This window comes from Lissotriton vulgaris, chromosome 11, assembly GCF_964263255.1.
Source record: "Lissotriton vulgaris chromosome 11, aLisVul1.2, whole genome shotgun sequence".
In the NCBI taxonomy this organism is placed as follows: Eukaryota; Metazoa; Chordata; class Amphibia; order Caudata; family Salamandridae; genus Lissotriton; species Lissotriton vulgaris.
The window spans coordinates 724745581-724759121 of record NC_141699.1 but is presented as its reverse complement, the minus strand read 5'-3'; positions in this window follow the sequence as shown (position 1 = coordinate 724759121).

The following is a 13541-nucleotide window of genomic DNA, read 5'->3' as shown; positions in this document are numbered from 1 at the left end:
AAAATAAGTGGAAACACTTAATAAATTAACTTTCCCGTTTGAGGGACAAATCAATAACATCCCCCCGGGATAGCAACACAATCTCCTTGAGATTTACAGTAGGACCTAAACATATCATTTGTAAATAAAATACTGTTGATATATGAATTCACTTTTTCATTTTATGTGTGGATTGTTTATATTTGAATTTATTAAGTGTTTCCACTTATTTTGTCACTGTGTTTATTATTAAATAATGTGCTAAAAAACAAGAGCATTCACTGTCAATAAATAGGACGTGAATAGAAAATAACTTGTGTGATCCATGGTGTCAGAGGCTTTGTGCATTTAACTATATTTCACAAACTTTGGCAAGTACTCCGGGTATGCCATCAATTGGGCCAAGTCTGTGCTGTTTGTTCTTCGGGGGCCCGTCCCCCGACTCCCTTCAGGATGTGTGCTTGAAGTGGTCTCAGGTGGCTTTCGATATTTAGGGGTCTATGTTACACCAGATCCCCAACTCTTCTATGTTAAGAACCTAGCTACCTCCCTGGACAGGCTGCATAGGGATTTTAAATACTGGAGATCCCTGCCGCTTTCTTTACTAGGTAGAGCCGCCCTGTTTAAAATGCTGGCTCTTCCGAGATTTCTGTATATCCTCCAAAACTGCCCGTATAGGGTCTTTGACTCCTATTTTAAAAGTATTGAAAGTGAGGTCCGAGTTTTGTTGTGGAACGGGGGAGCGCCCCGTATAGCATTGCAAAAATGAAAGGGTGGTATGATGGGGGGATAGTGCTTCTGGACACTTTACTACCGGGCCTCCCAGCTAGTTGCGATAAACCGCTGGTTGTACCACTCTCCGGTGGACCCAGCATATATGCTGGGTAGATATCAGATGGGTAGAGAGGGGTGTCTAGGAGCTTTATACACGAAGGTCTGGAGGGGAAGGTACCTGCACCCTACCGCACAGATGGTCGGAAATTGGCATCAGGTCACTAAATGGTTGGTATGGTCCGGGGAGTTAACCCAGGCCACACCCCTATGGTCTACTCAAAAACTCGGGCTCCTGAGTCATCAACCAGGCTTTGACAAGTGGGACACAATTGGAATTTCCACCATAGGTCACTTAATCAAGAAGGATAACATTCTTACATTTAGGGAACTACAACAGTCATACGAATTTTCCCAGAGGGAGGTATTCCGATTCCTGCAAATCCGCCACGCACTCATGACGGCACTCCCAGACCTCAGTACCATACCGGATTTGTCCCCCCTCAAGGATCGGCTGCTCTCAGAGCCTATTCCAGATAAAGCCATATCACTAACTTATAGGAAACTCTGTAACAACTTGCAGGACTCCTTCCAGGCTCTGTGAGACAGGTGGCAGGCCGGCAAATTGAGGAAGAGGACTGCCAGACAGCACTGATGTCTCTGAGGAAGGCTGCCATTACCCTTCGCTTTCGATTTATCCAACTAAAAATTCTTCACAGAACGTACCTCACAGGGGTAACCTTAGCAAAAATAGGAACTAGACAAAGTGCTTTATGTCTGCGTGGCTGTCAGTTAGAGGCAACCTTCTATCATACTAAATTGGAATGTCCGATCCTCCGCCATATAAAACCCCAGTGGCTAAAATAGCACACGGCTGAACAGGATGGGAACAATCTAATATGAGGATCTGTACTGCTTACCACTCAGTGTAAAAAGTGTGTTGATCAGTTTTATTGAGTTATTTCTGTGTAAATTGTAACGAATTTCCAATTTTATGATATATTTTAATGGTTTTAAATAATGATGTTTTAAGAATGTTGTAATACGCACTGCAACGGTTTTAATTAACTATGCATAATAAACTAAACTTCAAACTTCTATCATACTATATTGGAATGTCCGATCCTCCGCCATATATGGGATGGGGCAACAACACATATGCAGGATGTAATAGGGAAACAGATAACAATCACACCACTGCTGGGGCTTCTGAACATTTGGGAAGCGACTGATCTCATGGAAGTAGAACAGCAATTTGCAACACTAGGGAACACATTAGTTAAAAGGGCGATAGAAATGAAATGGGGGCAGTGGAAAGACCATCAACTGGGAATTGGGCGGCTGAAATGGATGAATGCATGATTGCGGAAAAAGAGGTGATAATATCCAGAGGCTGCCCTAGAAAATGGGCTAAAGAATGGGCTGGGTGGAATACGTATAGAGGTCACCTCTGTATATCCACGACTGTTGAAATAGAAAAGTTAAGGCACAATGGTCATCTATCCGAATTGCTAGACTGAGTGATTGTAAACTGGTATGTCATGGTCGCAAGATACAGCATGTTTGCAAAATATGTACAATGATGCTTTGTGAATCTTTTAAGTTTGAATTCAATAAAATCAATTAATAAAATAAATGGTAGTATATGACTAAAAACACGCTGATATCTAGGGCAAGACACCAATTGTCAAGAAAGTGGCTCAAACTCAGATGAAGTCTACATGTGTTTGGCACCAGGAGGTGGCTTCATCAGGAAAAGCCACAAAGTTTATGAGTTTGGAGCCCTAAATATTGCAGGAGTCTGTGCCTTGAAAAGCAACAAGAGAATACTATCCAATGATGATCATATAGAACAGCACAGATTGTCTGTGTCCAATGGTCTAAGGTTCAATGGATACTTCGTTCATTATTTAAACAGGTGTAAGAGTCCGTCCTGGATGCTTGTAAGCGTCGTCCGTGATGATGGATAAGCTTATGGTAAAGAATACGATGTGTTGTCCGTTATGTAAACATGTATATAAATCTGACCCGGGTACTAGTGCACACCATCCGTGATCTTGAGAAACCTTTGATAATTTCCTGTGGATTGGGCAACTGATGGAATCGGCAGCCAGGGACCTGTAGATGTCCAGGGGGCCCTGCCTTATTTATGCTTAAAACTCCGACATTACCATATAAGAGTATTTTAAATTATCATTCCTTAGACAGCAAACACCACAATTCTACTTTTTCACAAAAAAACTTTATTACTTATTAAATGTAATAAGGTAACCCAATGTTATCCTATGGGAAAGGTAGGCCTCACAGTAGTATAAAAACAGTTTGTGAGTTATTCACTACCAGGACATGTAAAATAAAACGTGAAAGTACATGGCCTACTTTTTAAATGCACAGCACACTGCCCTATGGCCCTACCTTAGGGGTGACATGAGTATTATAAAGGACATTTTAGCCCTGGCTAAAGGCTTATTTTGCCAAGGTGAATTAGCAGTTTACAACTACAAACACAGTGCAATGGGACATGATTTAAAAGGCTACCTAAGTGGGTGGAACAGTAATTGCTGCAGGCCTACTTGTAGCATTTAGTTTACAGGCCCTGGGTACATGTAGTATCACAGTATTAAGGACTTACAAGTAATTTAAATGTGCCTATTGGGTGTAAGTAGTTGTATGTGGCCTGGCTCCAAAAAGGCCGCCAGGACTCTAACACGCACTATTACAAATTGAGTACTCCTTTTATACGTTTCAATTCAGTTTTATCATGATATCAAATCAAATCATCACATTTCTCTCATTGTTAGTACATGCGTTGAAGTTACTTACAATATAGTCAATTACATTTACGTTACATAAATGTACATTAAAACAATAGTTTCAAAATACAATAAAACCCAATGCATTTCGGGGCATCAGCCCCTTCGTCAGGAGTCTGTTTAAAAAGTAAAAGGAAACATAGTTACTTTTGGTGCTTTAAGGATTCAGTGTTGCAATAGCGTTTACAGCTTGTGGTATTTACTGATTTCGTGCATTTCTTACCTCGTGTGCGAGGTAGCTCAACAGGTGTTGTGCTATGCAGTTTGTAGCGTAGCTATAGTGAATCTAAAAGGAGGAGATTATGTAGGTCACTTGCTAATTTATTAAACTGTGTGCAGAGTTGTTAGTACTTATTTCACTAGTTAAATTATTTTACCTGAGTCTTGCTTGCTCAATGCATATCTGTAAGAAAAAATATATTTTGTCTTGCGGTCACTTCAAAAGAAGTACCCAAAATAATCAGGGTCATAAGAAAAAGTATATCTTGGTGATATATAGTGCTCACCTGTGGGTCTTCTATTTTCACGTCAAATAGTTACCCTGCAGAATTAAAACAAGGGAAGTTCCATTGAACGTTATTGCGTACGTTAGAGGATTTTGTAGCTTTGTCTTCAAGTTTGCAAATAAAGTTTTTACCTGCGAGCCTCTGTAGAAGTGGGTTGGTCTCGCTAGTCAATCGTATGCGTTTGACTGTAAATGAAAATGAACGCGATCATTAGCCTGTTGCCGATCTTCAAAGCGGCAGAATGCACGCTGTTTCGTAATTATAACGCGTTAAGCGAAAAGCGCTTTGGGCTTACCGTTTTGAAAAACGATGCTGCTCTATGCGGCGTCTCAAGTCGAGTGTGTCGACCGGGTCTAACTTTCTACACTACTAGTCCCTTCTTACTTATTCCTCACTATTCCCTTGTATGTAGCAATAGACGAAGGATTTCCTTATTAAAAGTTTTAAGGCCGCCATTACTGAGCGGTGGAAGTTCAATAATGCTATTGGTTTTAACCTATTGTGGTATGAGTCAAACAATACGTTACAGTGTATTGACACATGGAGGGCATTCAGATATTATTAATTGTTCATGTGTATATGCATTAAAACATAATGGGATAAAGAAAATAAAGTAAAATAAAGGTAATACACACTGCTTGACATTATTCTGGTTTCATTATATGCATTCCTGCCTATTTACAATCTCACTCAAATAGATTATATTCTTTATTAACTCCTGCAGCGCTGTTATACCTATGTGTACATAGGGGTGTGTAATTGTATGTCGTTGTATGTCGTGTGAGCATACGTATCACTGCGAATTCGAATCCCTTGAGGTTCTAACTGTATACATCTGTGATGTTTTTTATCTTTATAGAAAGCAAATCATCTCCATTTTTCATTCAGCCCATTAGGGATCAGTGTCTGGAGCTTACGTATCCAAAAGGCCTCCCTCTGGAGTAGGATCTTAGCATTGTCCAGTCCTAACCGTTGTGGAATAAGTTCAATAATTTGAAATCTCAGCTGCGCTATTGTATGGCCTGCTTCCATTCAGTGCTTTGCTAGTGGTGAGGTGGAGCTTTTATTATGAATCTGGCTCTTGTGCTCTGAGAGCCGCAACTTCAGTTTTCTATCTGTCTTCCCGACGTACAATAGTCCACAGGGACATTTAATGGAATAGACCACGTGTTCTGAATTATAGTTAGTGGTGTGTCTGAGCTGGATTTTTTCTACTGTCCATGGTTGCAGTAGAGTATTACCTGGTATGACATTATTGCAATTCTTGCAATTATAGCATTGTGTGGTGCCTTTGTAAATTTCTTGCTGTTGAGTGGTACCCACAAGTTGTGCGGGTTTACTTAGTAATTCTTTTAGATTTTGCGCTCTTCTGTAAGCAAATAAGGGCTTGTCAATGAACAGTGTTCCAAAATCTTTCTCAACTTGCAAAATTTCCCATCTTTTCTGGATTATTCTTTTTATATCCCTCAACGCTGTCGAGTATTTGGATACAAACACCATTCTCTTATTAGTAGTTTTTGTTTTTTTCTGTAAATGTTCTGCTCTTGGAATGGTCTTGATTTTCTCAATCTGTGCATCTAACAGTTTTTTAGGGTATCCCCTATCTAGGTATCTTTGTTTTTGTTCTTCAAGACTTTTCTCACACTTTTCACTGTCAGAGGATATCCTCTTTATCCTCATAAATTGTGATACTGGAAGGTTGTTAATTAGATTAGCTGGATGCAAACTCCCGTATAACAATGCTGTGTTCTTATCTGTTGTTTTTTTGTAAAGTCTTGTGTGAATTGAATCCTCTGTTATTTCAACCATGACATCCAGGAATGGTAGGGCTGATGCGCTGATGTTGTACGTAAACTGGATTCTTGGGTTTGCTAAATTCAAACTTTTGATGTTTTGAATTAGTTCTGGTGTTGATCGCTTCCAAATTATAAAAATGTCATCTATGTACCGTTTGTAGCACAACACCTGTTGAGCTACCTCGCACACGAGGTAAGAAATGCACGAAATCAGTAAATACCACAAGCTGTAAACGCTATTGCAACACTGAATCCTTAAAGCACCAAAAGTAACTATGTTTCCTTTTTCTTTTTAAACAGACCCCTGACGAAGGGGCTGATGCCTCGAAATGCATTGGGTTTTATTGTATTTTGAAACTATTGTTTGAATGTACATTTATGTAACACAAATGTAATTGACTATATTGTAAGTAACTTCAACGCATGTACTAACAATGAGAGAAATGTGATGATTTGATTTGATATCATGATAAAACTGAATTGAAACGTATAAAAGGAGTACTCAATTTGTAATAGTGCGTGTTAGAGTCCTGGCGGCCTTTTTGGAGCCAGGCCACATACAACTAGTTACATAAGTGAGCAGGCACTAATCTAACACAGCACACATATCGCACAAACGTACAAAGAAGGTTAATAGAGTGCAGTACCCGCACACATTCATTGTTTCATTCCTACTGCAAATAACAGGAACTAGCACCATTGCAAAAATGTCTTTTGATTCAATTGCCGGAATCACAGATAATAGAGCGAATACTAAAGGATACACTGCAGAAGAAGCAACTCAAATTTACAAACTAATTAAGGAAACAAAAACTTTTGATGCCCAAGGTGGATCTGTTGCGCAACAGCTAAAACAACTAGAATATTTAATGAGGCGAGAACTCAACCAAAGTCTACATGCGTCAACGTTGATACAATATCACCACGTAAAACGAATCCCAAGAGGCCTCAGACTGGGTATTCGACCAATGCTTTATAGACTAAATAATAACCCTCAATTCATGGAAAAGTGGTTTGAGATACTAAACAAATGCTCGCTTGACTTAATACTATTGTTGATTGAAGAACTCGCAAAGACAATAAGAGATTTAGAAGAAGAAATATTCGACGCCAGAATGGAAGAGGAACCATGGAGTAAATTTCTAGAAGAACTTGAAATGAGACTAGACAAATACGGGAAAGAATTGCAAGAAACAAAACTACGCAAATTCAAGCGTGATACTATTGACCACAAGTTAAATGAAGCTTATACATGGGCGGAAATTTATGCAAAAAGAAGATACACGGGTAAAAAACAACAAGCAGCCTCATCTGAAGAAAGTGTAGTGTCAGACAGTGACACTAGTACCTCTAGGCAACCTATGGACCAGCAGCAACGCCGCAAACCAGGCCCGCTAGTACCCCTTGCAACAGAAATGGCATCCACTGTCATGAAATTCTAAACCACACACTGTATAATGTAATCAGAATCCTACATCACACACAGTACAGTGTAGTGAGCCTTGGCTTTAGAAATGCTTGTTTTCTATTCTGTGGCGTGTAGTGAGCCTTGGCTGTAGAAATGCTTGTTTACTATTTTACTATTATGTGGCATGGGTTTGCTTGGGACATACTTGTTGTAACTGCAAACAGAAAAGTCGTCATGAATATTCAAAAGGGAACACGTTGAGCAGGTGCGCTCAACAGACGCCTTTCAACACGTGTAAACCAGCCTATAAAAGGCTTGCCGACTGGGGATGCGACGCTTTGCTTCTTGTCAAAGCGCCGCTTCAAGAGCTCCAGATCGCTTCATCGGCTCCCTGCCCCTCCCTCTGGTCGCGCCTCCGTGCATCTCGACCCTACCCACCTTCGGAAGGTCTTTACCGGAGTTTTTCCCCGTCTCCTTTCCGTCACCTGGAACGATCCTTCAACCCTCGAGCGCTTCCACAGACGAACCCAGGACTTCCGGTTTCGCGGTAGGAACGCATTTGCTGCCGGACCAGGCTGTCCTGCACCCGCATCGGTCCCCCGGATTCAGGTTCCGGTTTCTATTCAAGTAAGACTAAAATAGCTTGCAAGAGACTCGGAACAAGCCTTGGCAAAAACATTTATCAAGCGAGTAGCTTTTTCTTGTGGAAGACTTTGTGTGCCTTGATGTTTATTTGTTTGTAGTCTTCAAACAATTGCCTGTAGCCTCCAAACAAACCTTGGCAAAGACAATGAGTAGCAACATACTAGAGTATTTGTAAATGTTGTAAATCAGTGTAAAGACTCTCTTGTATGAGAACCAATGTTGCATAGAAAGCGTGAAGCAGTGTCATTTAAACTGCCAACTACTCTGACAAATGTGTTCTTGAGAGCATTGTTTTCTGGGTCTGTGTTCTTTTTTTTGTTTCCACAGAACCCAGTAACTGATCGACACTTTGGTGCAAGGTAAGCAAGCACCTTGCATGCAAGAAGGTTCAGTTCTGTTGTACTAATCAGTTACTTGGTTAGAGAACAGCTCAATACGTGCGATTACAGTTTGGTCTGTTAAGAAAGCTTGACCTGTTTATATTTCATTTATGTTACAGAACCCCCATTGAGCTTGCACTAGAAGTATAGGAATGAGCTTTGCTTGTGATCGGTATGTACATTAGTTTCTAAGAAAGAGTTAATAGTACAGAAAGAAGACATTGTGACACAGTGGAACTAGTCTTATTTTATGTTGTTGCTTTCGCAATTGTTTAGCTTGTCAAATAATTCACAACTGATCAAGAAAGCTCAGAATACTTCAGGAGAGAACAGACAGTCGTCTCAGGAAGAGATCCTGTGTTTGTTGTTTCTCTCTCTAGCTTTCCTTTCCCCCATCCACTACCCTTTCCCTTCCCCACTTCCCTTTCCCTTTAGGGACTAACCGGTTGTGTCAAGTGTTACATTCCTTGACACGCTTGTTGGTTCTTAGAGGTATTGGGACTAGTCATCTTCAAGACGGAACTCCTGGACTCTTGCAGTGGCATCCCTGACATCCACATCATCATCTAATGCTTTTTTAGAGAAGGGCCAAGCCCAAAGCAAACCACCGGATCAATCGACCACCCAGTTGAGCGACAAAAAACGTGAAGAGGAAAAGGAAAAGGAACAGGAGAAGAAAACGGGCTTACGGAGCCAAACCAAAATCTCGTGATTAATATCTCAAAATATCTTTTGACTAAATTTGAAGAGAAACTATTGAATAAAGGGACAACTTTTGTTAACACTTATCACACTAACGAGCTAGAAACGGAAGTAGCATTCTTTAAATTTATGAGGATCTCACGACTAAAGCACTTTTTTACAATACTAAATCCAATTGAAACAGAAGATAACACTACAGCCAAATTCAAACCCAAAAGTACTTGTCTAGCCCCAATCTCCCATAAAAGCCTTGACACATTTGAAACTTTAGTCAAAGCAGACATGAGCAAGATTCAATATAAGAGGAAGTTAAGCAATTTAACAAGAGCAGAACATAGTGCTTTACAAACACTGGCGAAAAATAAAGCAATCGTGATCCAAAAGGCGGACAAAGGAGGAGGATTGATCATAATGGATTCTGACTTCTATATGCAAAAGGGCGACGAACATGTTCAAGATGTGAACACATATGCTAAATTGGAAAAAGACCCAACCGCAGAAATCACCCAAACTCTAGACAAAATTCTGGACAAAGCAGAAGAACTGGGTTGGATTAACAACACAACCAAACGCTATCTAAGACAAATTTATCCAAGAAGGCCAAGGATATATTTCCTACCGAAGGTACACAAGGATCTAAAGAACACCCCCTTCAGACCAATAGTGTCCGGATGCTCATCAATCTTTGAAAACCTAGGAGTATTCATTGATGCCCACATGCAGTCATTTATTCACCAGTGGCCAACTTATCTTGAAGATACATCGGACTTTCTAAGGAGCCTCTCAACTATCAAAACAGAAGGGAGCACGGACTGGACTTTATGCACAATAGACATGTCGTCTTTATATACGTCAATCCGTCATAAACAAGGATTGGAAGCCATGGAATGGGCTCTGCTTAGAGATGACAAACCAGAAGAACTGAAATACATAATCATGCAACTTCTGGAATTTTGCCTAGAGAATAGTTATTTCTCATGGCTAGATGAATACTATATCCAACTCACTGGAACAGCTATGGGGTTCCTGGAGCATGCATATATGCTAATATCTTTATGGCCAAGTTTGAATTTAACTATATCTTTGAAGACCGCACTTGGCAAGAAGGAATCGTGTACTACAAACGGTACATAGATGAAATTTTTATAATTTGGAAGCGATCAACACCAGAACTAATTCAAAACATCAAAAGTTTGAATTTAGCAAGCCCAAGAATCCAGTTTACGTACAACATCAGCGCATCAGCCCTACCATTCCTGGATGTCATGGTTGAAATAACAGAGGATTCAATTCACACAAGACTTTACAAAAAAACAACATATAAGAAAACGGCATTGTTATACGGGAGTTTTCATCCAGCTAATCTAATTAACAACCTTCCAGTATCACAATTTATGCGGATAAAGAGGTTATCCTCTGACAGTGAAAAGTGTGAGAAAAGTCTTGAAGAACAAAAACAAAGATACCTAGGTAGGGGATACCCTAAAAAACTGTTGATTGCACAGATTGAGAAAATCAAGACCATTCCAAGAGCAGAACTTTTACAGAAAAAAACAAAAACTACTAATAAGAGAATGGTGTTTGTATCCAAATACTCGACAGCGTCGAGGGATATAAAAAGAATAATCCAGAAAAGATGGGAAATTTTGCAAGTTGAGAAAGATTTTGGAACACTGTTCATTGACAAGCCCTTATTTGCTTACAGAAGAGCGCAAAATCTGAAAGAATTACTAAGTAAACCCTCACAACTTGTGGTTACCACTCAAAAGCAAGAAATTTACAAAGGCACCACACGATGTTATAATTGCAAGAATTGCAATAATGTCATACCAGGTAATACTCTACTGCACCCACGGACAGGAGAAAAAATCCAGCTCAGACACACCACTAACTGTAATTCAGAACATGTGGTCTATTCCATTAAATGTCCCTGTGGACTATTGTACGTAGGGAAGACAGATAGAAAACTGAAGTTGCGGCTCTCAGAGCACAAGAGCCGGATTCGTAATAAAAGCTCCACCTCACCACTAGCAAAGCACTGGATGGAAGCAGGCCATACAATAGCGCAGCTGAGATTTCAAATAATTGAACTTATTCCACAACGGTTAGGACTGGACAATGCTAAGATCCTACTCCAGAGGGAGGCCTTTTGGATACGTAAGCTCCAGACACTGATCCCTAATGGGCTGAACGACAAAATGGAGATGATTTGCTTTCTATAAAGATCAAAAACATCACAGATGTATACAGTTAGAACCTCAAGGGATTCGAATACGCAGTGATATGTATGCTCACACGACATAAAACCACATACAATTACACACCCCTATGTACACATAGGTATAACAGCGCTGCAGGAGGTAATAAAGAATATAATCTATTTGAGTGAGATTGTGAGGTAGCCGAATGGATGAAGAACAGCCGCCTGAAACTGAACTCGGACAAGAAGGAAGTCCTCATTCCGGGATCTTCACCCGTCGCCTGGGACGACTCCTGGTGGCCCCCCGCCCTAGGCAGCGTACCCAAACCGACAGACCACGCACGCAACGTGGGCGTCATCCTGGACTCCTCCCTCTCCATGACCAGACAAGTCAACGCCGTTTCCTCAACGTGCTACAACATCATGTGCATGCTACGAAAGATCTTCCGGTGGATCCCCACCGAGACCAGGAAGACGGTCACCCGTGGCCCTCGTCACCAGCCGCCTGGACTACGGCAACTCCCTCTACGCCGGAACCACCGCCAAACTTCAGAAGAGGCTCCAGCGGATCCAGAACGCCTCAGCACGACTCATCCTGGACATCCCCCGTCGCAACCACATCTCCGGACACCTGAGAGACCTGCACTGGCTCCCGGTCAACAAGAAAATCACCTTCCGTCTCCTCACCCACGCACACAAAGCCCTACACAACCAAGGCCCAGGATACCTCAACAGCCGCCTCAACTTCTACGCTCCCAAACACCAGCTTCGATCGACCGGCCATGCCCTCGCCGCCGTCCCCCGCATCCGAAGAGCCACCAAGGGGGAAGGTCCTTCTCCTACCTCGCCGCCAAGACTTGGAACTCCCTCCCGACTCACCTCCGCCTGACCTAGGACCACCTCGCCTTCAGGAAGCAGCTCAAGACCTGGCTGTTCGAGCAGTAGCGGACCCCCCTCCCCTAGCGCCTTGAGACCCTCTGGGTGAGTAGTGCGCTATATAAATGCCTTGATTGATTGATTGATTGTAAATAGGCAGGAATGCATATAATGAAACCAGAATAATGTTAAGCATTGTGTATTACCTTTATTTTACTTTATTTTCTTTATCCCATTATGTTTTAATGCATATACACATGAACAATTAATAATATCTGAATGCCCTCCACGTGTCAATACACTGTAACGTATTGTTTGACTCATACCACAATAGGTTAAAACCAATTGCATTATTGAACTTCCACCGCTCAGTAATGGCGGCCTTAAAACTTTCAATAAGGAAGTCCTTCATCTATTGCTACATACAAGGGAATAGTGAGTAATAAGTAAGAAGGGACTAGTAGTGTAGAAAGCTAGCCCCGGTCGAAACACCCGACTTGAGACGCCGCACAGAGCAGCATCATTTTTCAAAACGGTAAGCCCAAAGCGCTTTTCGCTTAACGCGTTATAATTACGAAACAGCGTGCATTCTGCAGCTTTGAAGATCGGCAACAGGCTAATGATCGTGTTCATTTTCATTTACAGTCAAACGCATACGATTGACTAGCGAGACCAACCCACTTCTACAGAGGCTCGCAGGTAAAAACTTTATTTGCAAACTTGAACACAAAGCTACAAAATCCCCTAACGTACGCAATAATGTTCAATGGAACTTCCCTTGTTTTAATTCTGCAGGGTAACTTTTTAATGTGAAAATAGAAGACCCACAGGTGAGCACTATATATCACAAAGATATGCTTTTTCTTATGACCCTGATTATTTTGGGTACCCCTTTTGAAGTGACCGCAAGACAAAATATATTTTTTCTTACAGATATGCATTAAGCAAGCAAGACTCAGGTAAAATAATTTAACTAGTGAAATAAGTACTAATAACTCTGCACACAGTTTAATAAATTAGCAAGTGACCTACATAATCTCCTCCTTTTAGATTCACTATAGCTACGCTACAAACTGCATAGCACAACACCTGTTGAGCTACCTCGCACACGAGGTAGGAAATGCACGAAATCAGTAAATACCACAAGCTGTAAACGCTATTGCAACACTGAATCCTTAAAGTACCAAAAGTAACTATGTTTCCTTTTTCTTTTTAAACAGACCCCTGACGAAGGGGCTGATGCCCCGAAATGCATTGGGTTTTATTGTATTTTGAAACTATTGTTTGAATGTACATTTATGTAACGCAAATGTAATTGACTATGTTGTAAGTAACTTCAACGCATGTACTAACAATGAGAGAAATGTGATGATTGGATTTGATATCATGATAAAACTGAATTGAAACGTATAAAAGGAGTACTCAATTTGTAATAGTGCGTGTTAGAGTCCTGGCGGCCTTTTTG